General features: G+C 49.1%; 1 protein-coding gene across 3 annotated transcripts in view; it reads left to right on the top strand.

Annotated features, from left to right (window-relative positions):
• Positions 1-1,649: 1,649 nt before the first annotated feature.
• ABHD2 (abhydrolase domain containing 2, acylglycerol lipase) overlaps positions 1,650-16,358 on the top strand; it is a 109,325-nt gene continuing 94,616 nt past the window's right edge. For 2 of the 3 annotated variants that reach the window (XM_040493692.1, XM_040493689.1), the window contains exon 1: positions 1,651-1,790. The gene's annotated coding sequence lies outside the window, so the exon portion shown is untranslated. Of the gene's footprint in view, positions 1,791-16,358 lie in introns of all 3 variants that reach the window. The other variant, XM_040493690.1, reaches the window with a different exon arrangement.

Raw genomic sequence — 16,358 nt, 5'->3', positions numbered from 1 at the left:
CCTGGCTGAAGTCGGACGCTTAACCGACTGCGCCACCCAGGCGCCCCAAGCCCAAGCTATTTTAACAGGAGCCAGAACTATGGAGGTCCCTCACTAAAATTCGTTGCTTCTGAAGCCTGGCTTTTTTGTTTCCAAGATGTAAGAGAATAGAGAGGAAGAAATAACTACTGAGGTGCAACATTTTTTTTAGGTAACGTGACAACTGAATGAAAAATCCAGCAATGGCAAAGGATTCTTTCTCCTCTTTCACCCTGGAACACCTTGGGTCCCAAGGGGTCTGGGGCTAAATTCAGGCGAGAGGCTCTTTCTGTTCACGCTCTCGGACTTCCATGCCTTCAGGATGGGGACTGGGCTTCAGGAATCCCTGAAAGATCTTATGTGGTGGTTTCTGGTCCAGGGCTGATCAGCCTTCAAAGGGTTATTTGGTCACGCTCCATGAAACTTGAGCCGTTGGACACTTGGGTGAACAGGATGGGGGAAGCTCCATTCTCCCTTGTCATAACCCTGAAATGTGCTGGAAAAGACTTAACGTTGCTACACATGCTGCTTCCCTTCTCTCACTAAATGCTCCTTCCATCTCCTCCTCTCCTCTCTCTCTTCCAGCCCTGCCGTGCCCTGGTAGGGTGACCCTGTCCACCCCTTAAAGGAGTTGCATTTCACGTCGGTCAAATGTTCTATTCTTGGCGAAGCACATGCCATTGCAAAAGCAGTTTCAGGCTCATAGAATTTTAGAACTGGGCCTAGTTCCATGGACCCATGGAGGTGAGTAGGTGGAGAACCAGTTTTGATTAAATGCCTCCTGCGTGCCAGGCACTTAGTGTTTACCAGATTTATTTAATCTCCTCGTCAATTATCACTGTTACTCCCAGTTGCGAAAGGAAGAAATCAGGGTGCATATGGAAAGGTTAAGTGACTTGCTCAAGGCCATGCAACCAGTACTAATCAACAGCAGGTCTGACTCTAAAGGCTGCATTCTTGCAGGCTGCCTCCCACTGGGCTGTCATCTTAAGTGCTGAAAGGGCAGTGGGACAGTAACAGGTCCACACTGCCCAGCACGTCCCCATCACCCTAACCAGCTGCAAGGGGCCAGAGGCTGATGCCTCCACATCCTTTCTTCTCTTTGCGGCTCGTGATTCACCAACCTCCTTCCTCTCCCGGTTATGACCGGTGTCTTGGGCTGTGTTCTGGGCTACATGTGAGTTAGTCGGTAGGCCTGGAGCCACCAGATTCTGCAGCTGAGCTAACCACCAGTTGGCCTCCCTCCGCTCAATCCACAAGACACCTGACCTTACCCGGCCCCCCAAACAAGCTCGCGGTCACAATTGTCTCCCTTTCTGCACCCCGCCCCCATCAACAGCAAACACGACGCATCTTTTAGCCCACCCCCCTCTTTCCCCACTCCCTCCGCACTGGTCTCATCCAATAGCGTCTCAGCCCACAGGCTAAAGACGCCAAAGGTAACCAACTGTGGAGGAGTTCCTCGCCGAGGGTCCCGCCTCCACCCTGAGAAGCAGTTCCGCTGACCAATGAATTTCCCGCCGGGTGCAATGAGCGCGCGGGGCTCCTAGAGCAGCGGCTTGGCCGCCCAATGAGCGGGCGGGTTCCGAGTCAGGGGCGTGGCAGAAGCCGTCGTCAGGGGCGTGGCGGCAGTTGCTTGGGCGGGGCCGGTAGCGGCGGGAGCTGCACTGGCCAGGGGTTCCGGCTGCATTTCCATGAGCGCCGCCGGCAGCCGCGGAGCTGCGGGAACCCGGCTAGGGGCAAACCAGGACGCGGTAGTCAACCACGCGCAGGTAAAGCCACGGCCCGGCGAGCTCCGCTAAGCCGGGATCGCTCCCACGATCCGTCGGGCCAGATCCCTGAGCCCCGAGGTCCCCGTCGTGGCTCGGCCCATCGCGCCGCTGCCTGCGCCTCGGATCCTCCGGGGCCTGTCACCTGGCGCCGCGGGGATCCCGAGGGCCGGCTCGCCCAGTGGCTGGGAGGGAGGCAGCCTGGACCGCGGCGCGTGGGATACGCCTTTCTGAAAGCTCTTCTTTGTCCCCTCCTGCCCCGGGTACCGAGGTTGGGGCATCCCTGACTGCGGCCTCCCTGCCGGCTGTCTCTCCATTGGTGCTCACTCTTGGGACCTCTGGGGTTTGGGGAGGGGGTCTGCCGACCCAGGCCTGGTGATGGAGGTCTGGGATCCGCACCTGGAAGGAGAGGGCCGAGGGGCCTGTTTACAGCCCCGGATATCCGAGGGGCCTCTGCGTTGCAGGGCTCCAGCGGTGCACCATGGATCCGTGGGTTCAAGTTGTAAGGAGGCAGCTTTTGACCCAGTTGGAGGCGCACTTACTGAGCTTGGCCCCACGCCAGGCACTGTTCTAGGCGCTTGGTGGGCTTTCCCTACAGAGAGCTGTCCAGCAGCGCAGGCGGCTGCCTGTCCGGCAAGGCAGCCAGTGCCTCGGCCTTGGAAGTGTCCAGGCAGAGGCCAGATGACAGCCACCTGTCAGGGATGCTTAGAAAGGACTCTCAAAGGGGGACTGCATGACCCACCTGGAAGGTCCTCCTTCACTCACAGATGCACTCTGGGTGACCTTTAAGGCCAGCTTGAGAAGGATATTTCTGGGGGTCTGTTAGTTTGGAAGTGGGTGTTGAATTCACCATAGTGCATTTTGTGGTCTCAACTCTGAAGAGTGGGTGTTAGCAAAGAGAATGGAGTATGCCAAGAAGATAAGGTTTATTTAGCCACCGCGAAACTCTGTAATTGGGATTCCCTTGCCCTCCATGTCTTCATCTCCCCAATTCCTCTCTTTTGGTTGCTCCACCTCCAGTGTGTCAATTTCACCTGCATTCCGGTAGCCAGATGGGAGGGTAGATTCCAAGAACTGGCTCCTGAGAGGGGCCCGGGATTGGTAGGTTTAGCACAGTTCACGTGGTCTGCAGCGAGAGCTTTTCGAGGGCCATTTCATTACAACCGCATTAAGTCGAGTCCAGAAGAGAAACCGTACAGTACCCCTTTCATTACTCTCTGTCATTTGCCTGAATGGAGGGGACATAATAATCTTCTGAAGGTCAGGAGGCAGAGAAAGAACCTTAATACAACTTGCTGCCTGTTTTAGGATGAAATAATCTTTGAATATCCTGGTCGGAAAGCAGACCAGGCCATATACCGTAGACCGTCGGCATAGATTTGGGGCAGCTTAGAGCTGCCGAACCCTTGGTTAGGGCTCGCCTAATCTAGCTTTTCAATGCACAGGTGAGGAAACTAAGGCCCGCAGAGGTCACAGGGCTGACTGGTCATCACGGAGCCGTGACTAAGGGGTGATCTGAGAACCCTGGATTTTTCTCTGACCCTCTTGGTGTTTAAATTCTAGGGGAAGCCAAAAGGGTTAGGAGCACAGATTTTGGATTGGAATCCTAGCCCTACGTCTTACAATCTGTAACCTTTGACCAGTTAATTAACCTCTCTGTGCCTCTGTTTGCTCACCTATAAAACGGGAATAATAATGGTACTTAGATTAGAAGGTTGTTTTGAGGTTTACATGAGTTACTGTATCTGAAGCATTTAGAACAGTGCCTGGCACATAGTAACCACTCTTGATTTGCTAAATTTGGTGTTCAGTTGCCTTTTCCATGGGCCCCCCCCCCATATCTACCATCCAATATTTTCTGTCAGGAGCTAATTTTTTTCCCTGTCCCCCCTGCCCCCAAGTCATCAAACGTATTCCAGATTTCATTGTAGCAGAGACATCTGTGGGGGTTTCTAAGTCACATTGCATTTAAAAAATTTTTTTTTCTTTTATTGAATCATGTAATTCATTTCCTCTGTTAGTCCTCCCTTTGTAATTACACTGCATTTAGACCACAGATCTCTTTTATTCTCTTTAAAAAAGGGAGGAAGAAATCCTTCCGAGTGATCAACAAAGTCCCTGATAATACCAATCTTGACGGCGTCCTTCCAAATATCTGTTCCCTCTGTGCGGCCCTCCTGCCCATTTGTCAGTGTGATGCAGCTTGATTATAAATGGATGAACATTTTTAGATGAAGATTTCATGAGCCACTGTATTAAGTGCTTTTTGGAAGTTCAAGGATCGTGTGTCAAATGCATTTAAGCAAGTTACTTAGTCATTGGAGCAGGGGGAGCACCCGCAGCGCCTGTCTTCCTCGGCAGAAGCACAAGCGAGTGACTGATTTCTGCTGGGAATGTAGCTTCTTCACTGGTTTTCCCATGTTTTCCCAGTTCTTTTCTCGGGCTTGAAATAAACGAGAAAGTGCAGTGGAACGACTTTTCCTCTCGTTTTAGTTGGGACAGTTCTCTTCCCTTCCCTTCCCTTTCCTTTCCATTATTGCTTTCATGGTTCTGATAAATATATCTTATCTCACTTTGCCAGCCAGTTCCCTTTTTTTATTTTTATTTAAGAAAAAAAAAATGTATTCTTTATTTAGTTTTGAGGGTGAAACAGAGAGACAGAGAGCAAGCAGGGGAGGCGCAGAGAGAGAGGATGGAAAGCAGGCTCCTTTCTGTCCATGCAGAGCCCGACGCGGGGCTCAATCTCACAAACCGATGAGATCATGATCTCAGCTGAAGCCAAGGGTCTGACACTTAACTGACTGAGCCACCCAGGCGCCACAGCCAATTCCTTTCTAATTGGAAGATAACCAGTCACCTTTATTTCTGGCAGGAATCTGGTCACTTTTGGTTTTACCTTCTCTGTTTCTATGAGTTTTCTAGAATGAACCAAAGATTATCATATTCATTGATCGACACCTTCTTAAGAGTTGATTCTCGGTTTGGGTTTTTTGTTTTGGACGTTCTAGAGCTCAGCCGTCTTAGAATAATTGTTTTCGTTCCTTTGTGTGTTAATATGGGCCCGTTTCCCCCCACCTTTCTTTTCCTGCCCAAGGCTTCTCATTGCAGTTACTCCTTAATTCTTCCACTTACACCTTCCTCCTGGTAATCTCTGAAAGAGCCCACAATGAATATGGTGGTTCCCCTCTGCCCAGAACATGAGGTAATTTCTTTGGTCCTGTGGAAGACAGAAGTGGAGTCTGGCTTCCCTTTTGCCTAAAACCTGGTTCTTTATTAAAAACCCTAGCAGGGAGACTTCCAAAATAATAGAATTTCATGTGGCAGAATTTCTGCTGTGATCTACTGCTAACGTTATTCTGGTTTTTATTGCAGTGTGGGTTTTGAGTACTCCTTGACCAATCTGAGCGTGTAGATGACCGGGGCATGCGGTGTTTCAGCCTTCTGGTCCCATTTTGGGCCAAACTATCCCCAGGAACAGAGCGCTGGAAGTTCAGGCTGCCTCTTGATGTGGTCTGGCATGAGAATTTTGTAGGAGCTTTTCATGTCCCAACCTTTTTGGCCCCCCGTGGACATTTTTAACCCCTGTGCTGCTATTTTTGTGTCGATGTCACTGTGCACGCTGACGTCATCTCCCTCCAGGATCATTTTTCATATCTGCATATTTATTTGTGTTGTCTTGGTTCCAGGGCATCATGTTTTTTGGATTAAGTGGTTTCTTTTTATGAGATGGCTGGTGCGTGCGCGGACAGATGATCAGACCCGTCGTTATCTGTGAAGCTGGTGCCTGGGATCCCGCTGCTTGCAAGGCTTGTTACACAAGGGCCCCATTTTCTGATCTTTTGTCACAGTGGAGTAGCAGACAGGTAAAGAGCTTACTAGAGAACTGAAACGTTGATACCCGTGGGTTTGCCTTGTTTCTGATTTTCTCTTGTCTTTAAGAAGCGGTTCATTCAGTTCAACAAGCGGAGCATGTGGTGTGTGCCAGGAACACAGCTGTCCGGATGAACACGCGTGTTCGGTTTGCTGCATGCAGACGGTTTTGTTGTTATTTTACGTTGAGGACATTTTTAACGGTTTTTAATTCAAATTCGAAAAATCGGTAACGCAGGATGAAAGAAAACGTTCTGAAGGGCACCAAAGAAGAGACCGTAGACTCCTCTCGGTCCACCCCTGACCCCTGCCACCTAATGTTTTCCACCAGCGTTGCTGATTTCTTCATCCTCCAGAGGTGTTCCATGCACAGCCAGGATATTTTATACGTCTAGCAGCGAATTCATCATGAGTATCCCCTTCCCTTGCACACAAACGGTAGCATACTATACATGCTATTTGGAACCTTGCTTTTCTTTTTTTTTTTTTAATGTTTGTTTATTTGTTTTGAGAGAGAGACGGAAAGAGAGAACCCGAAGCAGGCTCCATGCTCAGCACAGAGCCCAACGCAGGGCTCGAACTCACGACTGACCGTGAGATCCTGACCTGAGCCAAAATCAGGAGTCGATCACTTAGTTTAAACCAACCGAGCTACCCAGGCGTGCGACCCTCAGGGGCGTTGTTTTTTTTTTTTTACGGAGGTGGTCTATTTCAGCTGTCTGCTTTCTGTTGCGAAGGATGCTAAGGACCATCTTATTTAGGCAGCAGCTTTGCATGGAGATCCTAACACATTTTGTGGATATTTAGGGGCAGCTCTGGTTCTTCTCTGCATCTTGTAGCTCTAAGCCTGAGAAGAGGCCAGGTGAGGTGGAGGGCTTCTCCTAAAGGTCATCCTATGAAGGGAGAGTGGGAGCATTGGAGGATGAGGAACAGTGACCCTTGGCCCTTCACCTTGCCCTCCGGGCACAATGTGCTGGAATTGCCAGGGGAAGCTTGCTGTGTTTTCTCTGCTCTCCAGGGAAGACTCCTGGACCTTCGTGATACACATGTCAGCACCTCTGTCACGCCTAGCCCTGTCTCCTGCACCGTAGCACGGGCTCTGTTTGTCCTTGCCTCTGAGCATCAGGAAGGAACTGTGCACCTCACTACCGGACTTCCTGTTTGGGTAGCTTTGCTAAGTGCCCCACCCCTTGTCTCTCACCCCAGGAAAAACCAGCTCTCCCACCTGTGCCTCCATCAAGCATCTTTCCTAAAGCAACATTCGGGAATATAATTTTTGTTGTTCTCCTTAACAATGTTTCCCAAATTCTCTAAATCACTTTACCATTTCCAAGGTCTGAACCCAACACGGCCTGGCCAAGCTTTCTCCGGCGGTGACTCTAAGAAGGGAGTTTTGGGGTTCTTCATATTTGAATTTTCTAGGGCTGCACTTACGTTCTATATAACTGCACTGAATTAAATACGGTCTTCTGGTCTTCTGTGGCTCCCAGGTCTTGCCTGTTCTGTTTCCCTCTTCAAATGTATCTTAAATCTTCATCTTGCTTTTATTTATCTGAGTCTAATTTAAAACTTTATTTGTTTGTTTATTTTTGAGAGAGAGAGAGAGAGAGAGGTGGAGACAGAGTACAAGCAGGGAGGGGCAGAGAGAGAGACAGACAGACAGACAGAATCTGAAGCAGGCTCCACGCTCTGAGCTGTCAGCACAGAACCTGACGTGGGGCTCAAACTCAAGAACCTCGAGACCATGACCTGAGCCAAAGTCAGACGCTTAACTCACTGAGCCACCCAGGCACCCCCCTCTGAGTCTAATTTGGAGTCACCGTGAAATCGAATTGAATCTCCAAGATCTTAGTCAACCGGTCTAATCTGGAGTCATTACTTTCTGGTCTTTGCTCAGTGCTGGGAGTCCACATTATCTATCAGTCATACCTTAGATACATGTTACGTGATACAAGGGAGTGGCTTTATCAATTGTGCTTTTTCCAGCCTCCTGGGGGTAACAGAGAGAGAAACGTTGAAAATCGCCCCATTTGTGCACACTCACCCCTGGTATGTATTTATGTGCTATTCACTTACTCCTGTCAGAGCACGAAAAATCAGGAAGTCCAACATAGGATTGCCACATGTTAATCTTTTCAGGTAAGAAACCGAAAAAGCCCTGTCATCTCCTATGTTGCCATCTTTTCATTTATTTACTTGTTTGTTTGTTTATTTATTTATAAGTAAGCTCTGCACCCAATATGGGGCTTGAACTCATAACCCCGAGATCAAGAGTCACACTCTCTGCAGACTGAGCCAGCCAGGCACCCCTATTGTTGCCATCTTTTAAGAAAAGATATTTTAGGGGCACCTGGGTGGCTCAGTCGGTTGAGCGTCCGACTTCAGCTCAGGTCATGATCTCACGGACCGTGAGTTCGAGCCCCGCGTCGGGCTCTGGGCTGACGGCTCAGAGCCTGGAGCCTGCTTCCAGGTCTGTGTCTCCCTCTCTCTCTGCCCCTCCCCCATTCATGCTCTGTCTCTCTCTGTCTCAAAAATAAATAAACGTTAAAAAAAAAAAAAACATTTTAAAAAAAGAAAAGATATTTCAATACCAAAAATATGGGAAGGTCGGTGTCCCGGGATAAACAGAACGGGTTTGGAATGCTAAAAAGCTTGAGCTAGTGGGAATGGAATCATGGCCTGGAGAGAGCCCAAAGAAGAGGACTTTGGTCAAGGAGGTTCCACTTTTCCGGGTTCCTTAAACAGTGCTGGGAAACCAGGCCGTTCATGTAGCCTGGCTGACCTCCCCGTAGCATCGTTCGGTGTGGGTTTGTGCCTGGTGTTTTAAGGTGGTGTGGACTACACAGCGTTGATAATGCAGTTGTAGTATCTTAATTTTTTTTTTCAACGTTTATTTATTTTTGGGACAGAGAGAGACAGAGCATGAACGGGGGAGGGGCAGAGAGAGAGGAAGACACAGAATCGGAAACAGGCTCCAGGCTCTGAGCCATCAGCCCAGAGCCCGACGCGGGGCTCGAACTCACGGACCGTGAGATCGTGACCTGGCTGAAGTCGGACGCTTAACCGACTGCGCCACCCAGGCGCCCCCAGCTGTAGTATCTTAGAGTGATATGAGCCAGTCCTGGGAGTTGTTCTTTGACTCTGTGAGGTCTTGATTTGTTTGTGTCTAAAGTGCCACGTTGTGGTTCTTTTTTGTTTGTTTGTTTTTTTAAGTCTATTTATTTATTTTTAATTTTTTTCCCTAATGTTTATTCGTTTTCGAGAAAGAGAGAGAGCATGAGCGAGGGAAGGGCAGAGAGTGGGAGACACATAATCTGCAACAGGCTCCGGGCTCTGAGCTTGTCAGCACGGAGCCCGACGTGGGGCTCGGACTCACGAACAGTGAGATCATGACCTGAGCCGAAGTCGGACGCTCAACCGACTGAGCCACCCAGGCGCCCCGACCATTCTGTTTTATATAACTGGCAGCGTATTGTGCATGGGGTCCTCTCTCTCGCTTTGTCCAGTTAACGTGGAATGATGCGTCTTAGCAAATGTCCACGTGCATTGTTTGGTATCCTATTAACTTTCTCAGGTATGCAGTTATGACATTACTCCCTCTAAAAGTTGAGGGAAACCCAACATGCCTAGGAGTATGTGATTGCACTGGAGCCGTTCATTTGTTCAGCAAACATTTATTGAGCTCTCTCTCTGCTGGGCCGCTGCCGTCCAGCCCTTCCATGGGGGCCGGACTTTCTGCCCCACCATCAGCCCTTGCTTGGCCCCGAGGTCACTTTCCACAAATGCCTGGTGAGCCTCCAGGCCCTCACAGCTAGCTCCCTGTGTGGCCTGAACTGTGCTCCCACCATGGACTTTTAGCTTCTAGCTTCCAAATGCCTTGGCTGCAATGCCCTTCTCTATTCTGATCACGTAAATAAAGTGCTTACTCTTTCTTGTCCGTGACATTGAAAAATGTGCCCTCCTAAATAGCAAGATGATGGGAAATGCCAAGTAGCTTACAACCGAGGATATTCTCCCCAATTTGGAAAACACAACCCCTTTCCCTTAGTCTATCATTAATATCACTCATCAGTCTATTTATTGACTTTACATAGAAAGCTGGGTGTTGCAGCGAAATTGCCAGAGAAATCTTCACTTTGCCACCAAAGAGCTTCTAAGAGGAATGCAGCGTTTTTTTTAAGGCTCTCTTTGGATGGAAGAGGCTCAGAGAGCACCTATCGACGGGGCTAAAGTAGTTGGGGTCTGTCCAGCTCTACAAAGAGCCTCTGAGACGGGTAGGTGCCTCACGTCTTTGTATTCCTAGAGCCTTACCCACAGCCTGGCACCAGGAGGGTCCCTGGGCCTCAGTTTCCTCACTTGCATTAATAATAACTCACAGAACTATTTTGAATACCAACTCAAATGAGGGAGTGTCTGAGGACGCACTCTTGTAAACAGTACATTATGTAATTGGTCTCCGCTGTCAGCTTTAGTGCATTTCGTGACTTGCTTGAGGAATAACTGATGTATTTCAATCACAAGCATTTGATTAGAGTTACACGCATAAGAATATTTAGTATCATCTGGTTCTCCTCCTTTGTTTTCAAGATACAGTGACTTGTTAACATCAGCCAGAGAACACCCCAGGGGCCCAAGGTGAGGGTCGTCACACCCTAACCTGTGGTTTGCAAACAGTATTTTCTCTGGGTGGCTGACAGAGAAACTAATGGGCTGGGATGGGAACACAGGTGTGTCCACGTATGACCCACTCGTCACCTGTAGAAGACGGTTAGATTGGACTGGTCGTGATCGCTCCCAGGCAAGTCTGGGAGCTGGACTAACCAGGCTTGTAGATCTGGACGTTTGGCTCTGGACTGGGATTCTCTAGCCTTGTTGCAGAAGCCAAGCCCCTCCTCTGGTGAGGACACCACTGCCAAGTTCACATTGTGTTGGAGTTTTTAATTATTGAATGTAATCGCAGGACACTCTTATTATGCCCCACTTAATGGGTCAGGAAACCGAGGAGCAGAGAGGTTAAGAAGCTTGCCCGAAGTCACATTGTCAGTAAATGGTACAGTTGCCATTCAGGCCAGGTCTATCTGTCCCCAAAGCCTGTGAATTTCCCCACCCTGCTGTGCGTGGCCTCACCACCCCATCAGTGCACACCCACAGAAAGCATCTCGATGAAGTAGAAGTCTTCGTAACCACAATTGTTCTGACCTATTTACACCGACATGTATCAGATGCCATAGATGTTTGAGGAGGGATTTTTCCGTTTCCCTTAGATGCCAAAAAAGATCCCTGTGTTGTTAACTCCACCAACATTTCGATCCAGGTTAATTTAGGATTAGTCGTTTTCAAATTTATATTTGCTGGGGGCGCCTGGGTGGCTCAGTCGGTTAAGCGTCCGACTTCAACTCAGGTCACGATCTCGCGGTCTGTGAGTTCGAGCCCTGCGTCAGGCTCTGGGCTGATGGCTCAGAGCCTGGAGCCTGCTTCGGATTCTGTCTCTCCCTCTCTCTCTGCCCCTCCCCCGTTCATGCTCTGTCTCTCTCTGTCTCAAAAATAAATAAACGTTAAAAAAAAAATTAAACAACAACAACAACAAAAAACACATTTATATTTGCTGGATTATGTCATAAGTTCATGCCAGTTGGAAAATACCATAGACGATTTTGTTGCACTGGCTGTTTCGGAGTACGTTAGCAGAAATTGTAAGTCTTCTATAGATCTTCTTCTATTTTTTTTTTTTTTTGAGTTTATTTACTTTTTAGAGAGAGAGAGAGAACACAAGCACGAGCGGGGGAGGGACAGAGAGAGGGAGGATCCCAAGCAGGCTCCACACTGCCAGCACAGAGCCCGCCGTGGGGCTGAACCCACGAACTGTGAGATCATGACCTGAGCCGAAACCAAGAGCTGGATGCTTAACCGGCTGAGCCGCCCAGGCGCCCCAAAATTGTGAGTCTTCTAGAGGTATTTCAGGATTTATCTGAATCCCAACAATCAGTAGGCAGCTTTCTGTCTGCCTTCGCTTTGGGTGCCTTTGCTTCCTTCTGCTACCCAGAACAGCCTGTTTGGGCTTTGACTTCTCTTTATGTGTAAGCAGTTTCTGAAGTAGATTGATTTAGAGCTCCTTGAACTTCCTAAGATACGTTTCAGACAAACGGGGGGAAAGGTAAAAGAAATATGGCATCAGACAATAGCTTCTCTGAGTGATGGAAAGTGGAAAACTTTCATTTAGATGGATAATTATTTGCCTGAACTCTGAGATGTTCTTTAAAATATCCAAAAACAGGGGCGCCTGGGTGGCGCAGTCGGTTAAGCGTCCGACTTCAGCCAGGTCACGATCTCGCGGTCCGGGAGTTCGAGCCCCGCGTCGGGCTCTGGGCTGATGGCTCAGAGCCTGGAGCCTGTTTCCGATTTTGTGTCTCCCTCTCTCTCTGCCCCTCCCCTGTTCATGCTCTGTCTCTCTCTGTCCCAAAAATAAATAAACGTTGAAAAAAAAAAATTTTTAAATATCCAAAAACGGCTGCCAGCCCAGGGCACACTGAGTTTTTTTCTCTTGCTCTGCGCTAGTGCGGCCGTTACAAAGGCCCGTACCTCTCAGCCTAATGTCATAATCTCCTTGTAAGAAAATTCTGCTCAAGGGACCCGGATGGTGATGTGTCAGGCCTTCCCACAGACTCGGTCAGTAAACGTGTAGAGAGTGCCCCCGCTGCGTGCTCGACACCGTTAAATTTAAACTTGTGTAGAATTCACACAAGGCTGGTCTCAGAAGGGCGTGGAATCCCCAACAGAGACGAAAGGAATATGAATCGTTACTTTCATGTAGCGACGAGGCTTACAGATTTTCTCCTTATGAAAGGGTGTTTGCAAAATGGAAAGGTGGGAGATGGTGTGGTTGTTAGGGCCTTAAGGGGCTGGGCCCCTAAATGAAGATTCCTGTGTAGTTCAGCAGGTCGTACAAGACTATTTGGTGGTAACATCGTGTGTGAAGTATATTTAAAAAAAAAAAAACAAAAAAACTATTTGGATGCCATCGAGGGCATGCCATGATGTTCGAATGGCGAATGACAATGCTTGTCCAACATCCCATGGATCAGGTTGCACGGAGCCAGATAAATGCCCACACCCACTGCCTTGTGCACTCAGACCTTCATGTACCTGCACAGCACGCACGGCCAAGGCCACACGTGTGTGGCGCCATCTTCTTGTGAGTAAAGGCCTGAAGCTTCATTCCGAAATGACTCACTCACTCGGCTCCCAGACCCCACCCTCTTGCCCTGTCTGCCGGCCTCCTGACTGTCCGGCCTTCTTGGGCCTTGGTTCAGCCTGGGAGCCCAGCCTGGTGTCTGTACCCACCCCTGCTCCTCCCCTCCCCTCCTGTCCCGACTCTTCCCAGGGGCCCCTAGCTAGGGGTCCACCTCCTTCTTCCTTCTGCTTCCCTTGTTTGAATTCCTCCAGTATCTGTAGTTGGACTTTAGGATTTCATACTTGAATACACATGGATTCGCACTGTTTTCCAGTTACTTCATGGATGCCACGTATTACGTATCTTTCATAGTCCTCCCTGAGCTTAGAATGAAGCTAATGCCTTTGGTACCCATGGAGAACAGCGTGGAATGTCAGAAGGGGGGTGTGGATTTGCATAACACCCTCCCCACCCCCTGTGGTATTGACACACTTTTTTTTCCAGGGGTTGGTGGAGGACGAGGTGGGGGGGGGGGGGGGGGGACAAACCACTGCTGTATCCATGAGGGTGCTCCCAGCTTATACCAGTAAATCAATTTTTGAGAAACGGGCTCACTGTCTCTCCCAGTTATGGAGAAGCAGTTCCCTCATTTCTGATGAAAAAAATCTTCCTTGATGGCTGGTTCCTCATCTCTCAGGAGACATGTGCCCATGGGGGAAGCTCAGGAGAGGGGGAACCCCTATAAAGTGAGCTGGCGGCTGAGGCCCCGTGGTGTGCGGTATCTTACGGCGTTGGGTGGAGGGAGACCGGGGTGGGCTCGGAACAGACGCGTGGCTGATACAGGCGAGGTGTAGACAAAAACCCAAGGAGGAGGCCGCTGGGTGACAAGGGCAGCAGTTGGGACTTGCCCTTGTGCTTTAAAGAAGGCTGAGAAAGCTCGCTTCCCGAGTAGGAGGCCAGACCGGGTGAGGCCTAGAACAACAGTGAGATGTTTGTGTCGATGTCTGAGGAGACGGGAAGACTTGAGGGCGTGAACCTACTTCGGGCTCTTTGCTTTGAAAGAGAATCTATTTAGCCAAGACCCCAAAAATATCAATCCAGAGGGTTGCCCTTTCCATCTTAGAGCTTTTGAATTTTTATTTTTTTAGCTATTTCAGTGTCTTCTGTAGAAGGATCTGATAAAGCCAACCAAGCTCAGGAAAGCCTGAGGGACCAATTCCATGCTCTTCATGTATTAAAAGTCCCTAGCTATTGCTTTAAAACTAACATTTTTATAATCTTGAAATATTTAATAAGGCAGCTTTCCTCTAAAAAGCTCAAGGCATCTTACAAACCTTATCTTGAGTATATCTGTGGGTATTTTATAATTATAAAGCTTCTTTTATCTACATAATTTCATTAACTGCTTTCCCTTAATAACCTGTGTGTAACCTCTCCTCCCCCATTTTATAGAAGAAAAAGCAAACTTTCATAAAACTTAGATAATTCTGGGCGCCTGGGTGGCTCAGTTAAGCGTCTGACTTCAGCGCAGGTCATGATCTCACGGTTCGTGAGTTCGAGCCCCACACTGGGCTCGCAGCTGTCAGCACAGAGCCCACTTCAGATCTTCTGTCTCCTCTCTCTCTGCGTCCCCTTCCTGCTCATGTTATTTCTCTCTCACTTTCAAAAAGATAAATAAAACATTAAAAAAAATTTTTTTAGTAAACTTAGATAATTCACCCAGGGCCACCTAAGATCATTTGGGGGAACCTGAACTCAAACCCGGGCCCTCCGATTCTAAAATCTGTCATCGTTACATTATACCACACGGGCTCCTAGGGAAAACTTCAAAACCCTCAGAGAGGGCAAGTGATCTGCCCAAAGTTGCACAGCACAGCATATCCAGAGGAGAGAATAGCTCCAGATGCCACCAGAAGCAACTAGTGTGAGGACGCATGGGCGCCCCTTCCCTCTTCTGACGGCTAGGATCCAGCACATTTGGGTCCTTCCACTTGGGTTGTGACCTAGAAGCTGGGGACGAGGCTCTGTTGAGTGCCCGGAATCAGCCGGACTGATGGCGGGGGCTGGGTCGGGCCTCCACAGAGGCCCAGTGTGGCGGCTGGCTTGGTTAGGACCAGATGGGTGACTGTCTCATCATATCATATCCTTGCCTTCATTTTTAACCCAAGGGACTGGGTGTGAATCAGTCCTTCATATTTATCAGCATTGAGCTGGTGGAGTTTGTCTTCTAAGACTTGGGCATTTGTCACAATGGAATCCATGTGACCTTTAAGCCTGCCGCTCTAAGCTGGCATGCGATAGTGTTTCTACTCACAGCATCTGAGATATTTATAAAACAGAAATAAGTAAAGCATGCCTTAAAATGCCATGCACATTGTATACCCTTGCCTCCAGAACCTTCTCAGTCTTGGAAGGGCAAAGAGCCCAGAACCTTTCCTGCTTTCTAGGCCTGTGTTAAAGGGTCTGGCGGCCGAGCCCTGAGGGGAGCTCTTTTCTCCCACAACTGACAGAATTCATCAGCGGAGAACCACAGAGCCAGGAGGGGCCGGAGGGCTGGTGAGCTAACCCTGCGGGCAGTGTCTTTCCCGTGGGAAAGGGCAAGGCGCTTGACATGTTGGTCAGGTCTTCTCACACATCTGCTTCACTGATTCATTCATTCATTCATTCATTCATTCATTTCAAAGAGAGAGAGAGTTCTTGTGCTTGCACGAGCAGGGGAGGGGCAGGGGAGATAGTCTCTCAAGCAGGCTCCCCCACGCTCAGCACAGAGCCCGACACCGGGCTGGAACCCACAACCCTGGGATCATGACCTGAGCCGAAGTCAAGAGTCAGACACTGAACCGCGAGCTACCCAAGCGCCGCTCACACATCTTCTTCTTGACGCCCGCGTGGTGGAGGGCGGGTGCCAGAGTCGTAGCAGGCCATATGTGTCATTGCTTTTATTGCAGGGTGTGGACCTTGCTGTGTTAGCCAGGTAGCTGTGCTCTGCTCCGGCACTGGCCCTCTCCCCAGTTTCCTCCTTCTGGCAGTTTGTTTGCAGACATTGAAGACTGGGTGGCATCCGTGCCGTTCCCAGGACGTGCCCGGATATTTTCTTTTGTGCCGTACATCCGGAGATGCTCTTCTCTCCGGTTGTACGCCTGTTTTGTTTTGTTTTTTTTTTTTTAATGTTCATTCATTTTTGAGAGAGGGAGCGTGAGCGGGGAAGGGGCAGAGAGAGGGGGACAGAGGCTCCGAAGCAGGCTCTACACTGAGAGCAGAGAGCCTGACATGGGGCTCGAACTTACAAACTGTGAGGTCATGACCTGAGCCAGAGTTGAACGTCAACCCACTGAGCCACCCAGGCACCCCTCCAATTGTACCCTTCTCTTAAAAACTCCAGGAAACTGGGCACTTGAGTTTCTTGGATTCTGGTAAGCTGAGATGTGCTTTTGGTATTACAGAATGTAATGACAGAATAGGTTTTGTAACACCACGTGTAGGGCTATCAAATATATTTATTAAAGTGCCTGTCCCTTTAGAAAATTCTA

The sequence above is a fragment of the Herpailurus yagouaroundi genome, unplaced genomic scaffold (assembly GCF_014898765.1).
Source record: "Herpailurus yagouaroundi ecotype Mexico unplaced genomic scaffold, PumYag 185, whole genome shotgun sequence".
NCBI classification, from domain to species: Eukaryota; Metazoa; Chordata; class Mammalia; order Carnivora; family Felidae; genus Herpailurus; species Herpailurus yagouaroundi.
Note: the sequence above shows the minus strand (reverse complement) of the source record. Positions and strands in the feature narration are given on the sequence as shown.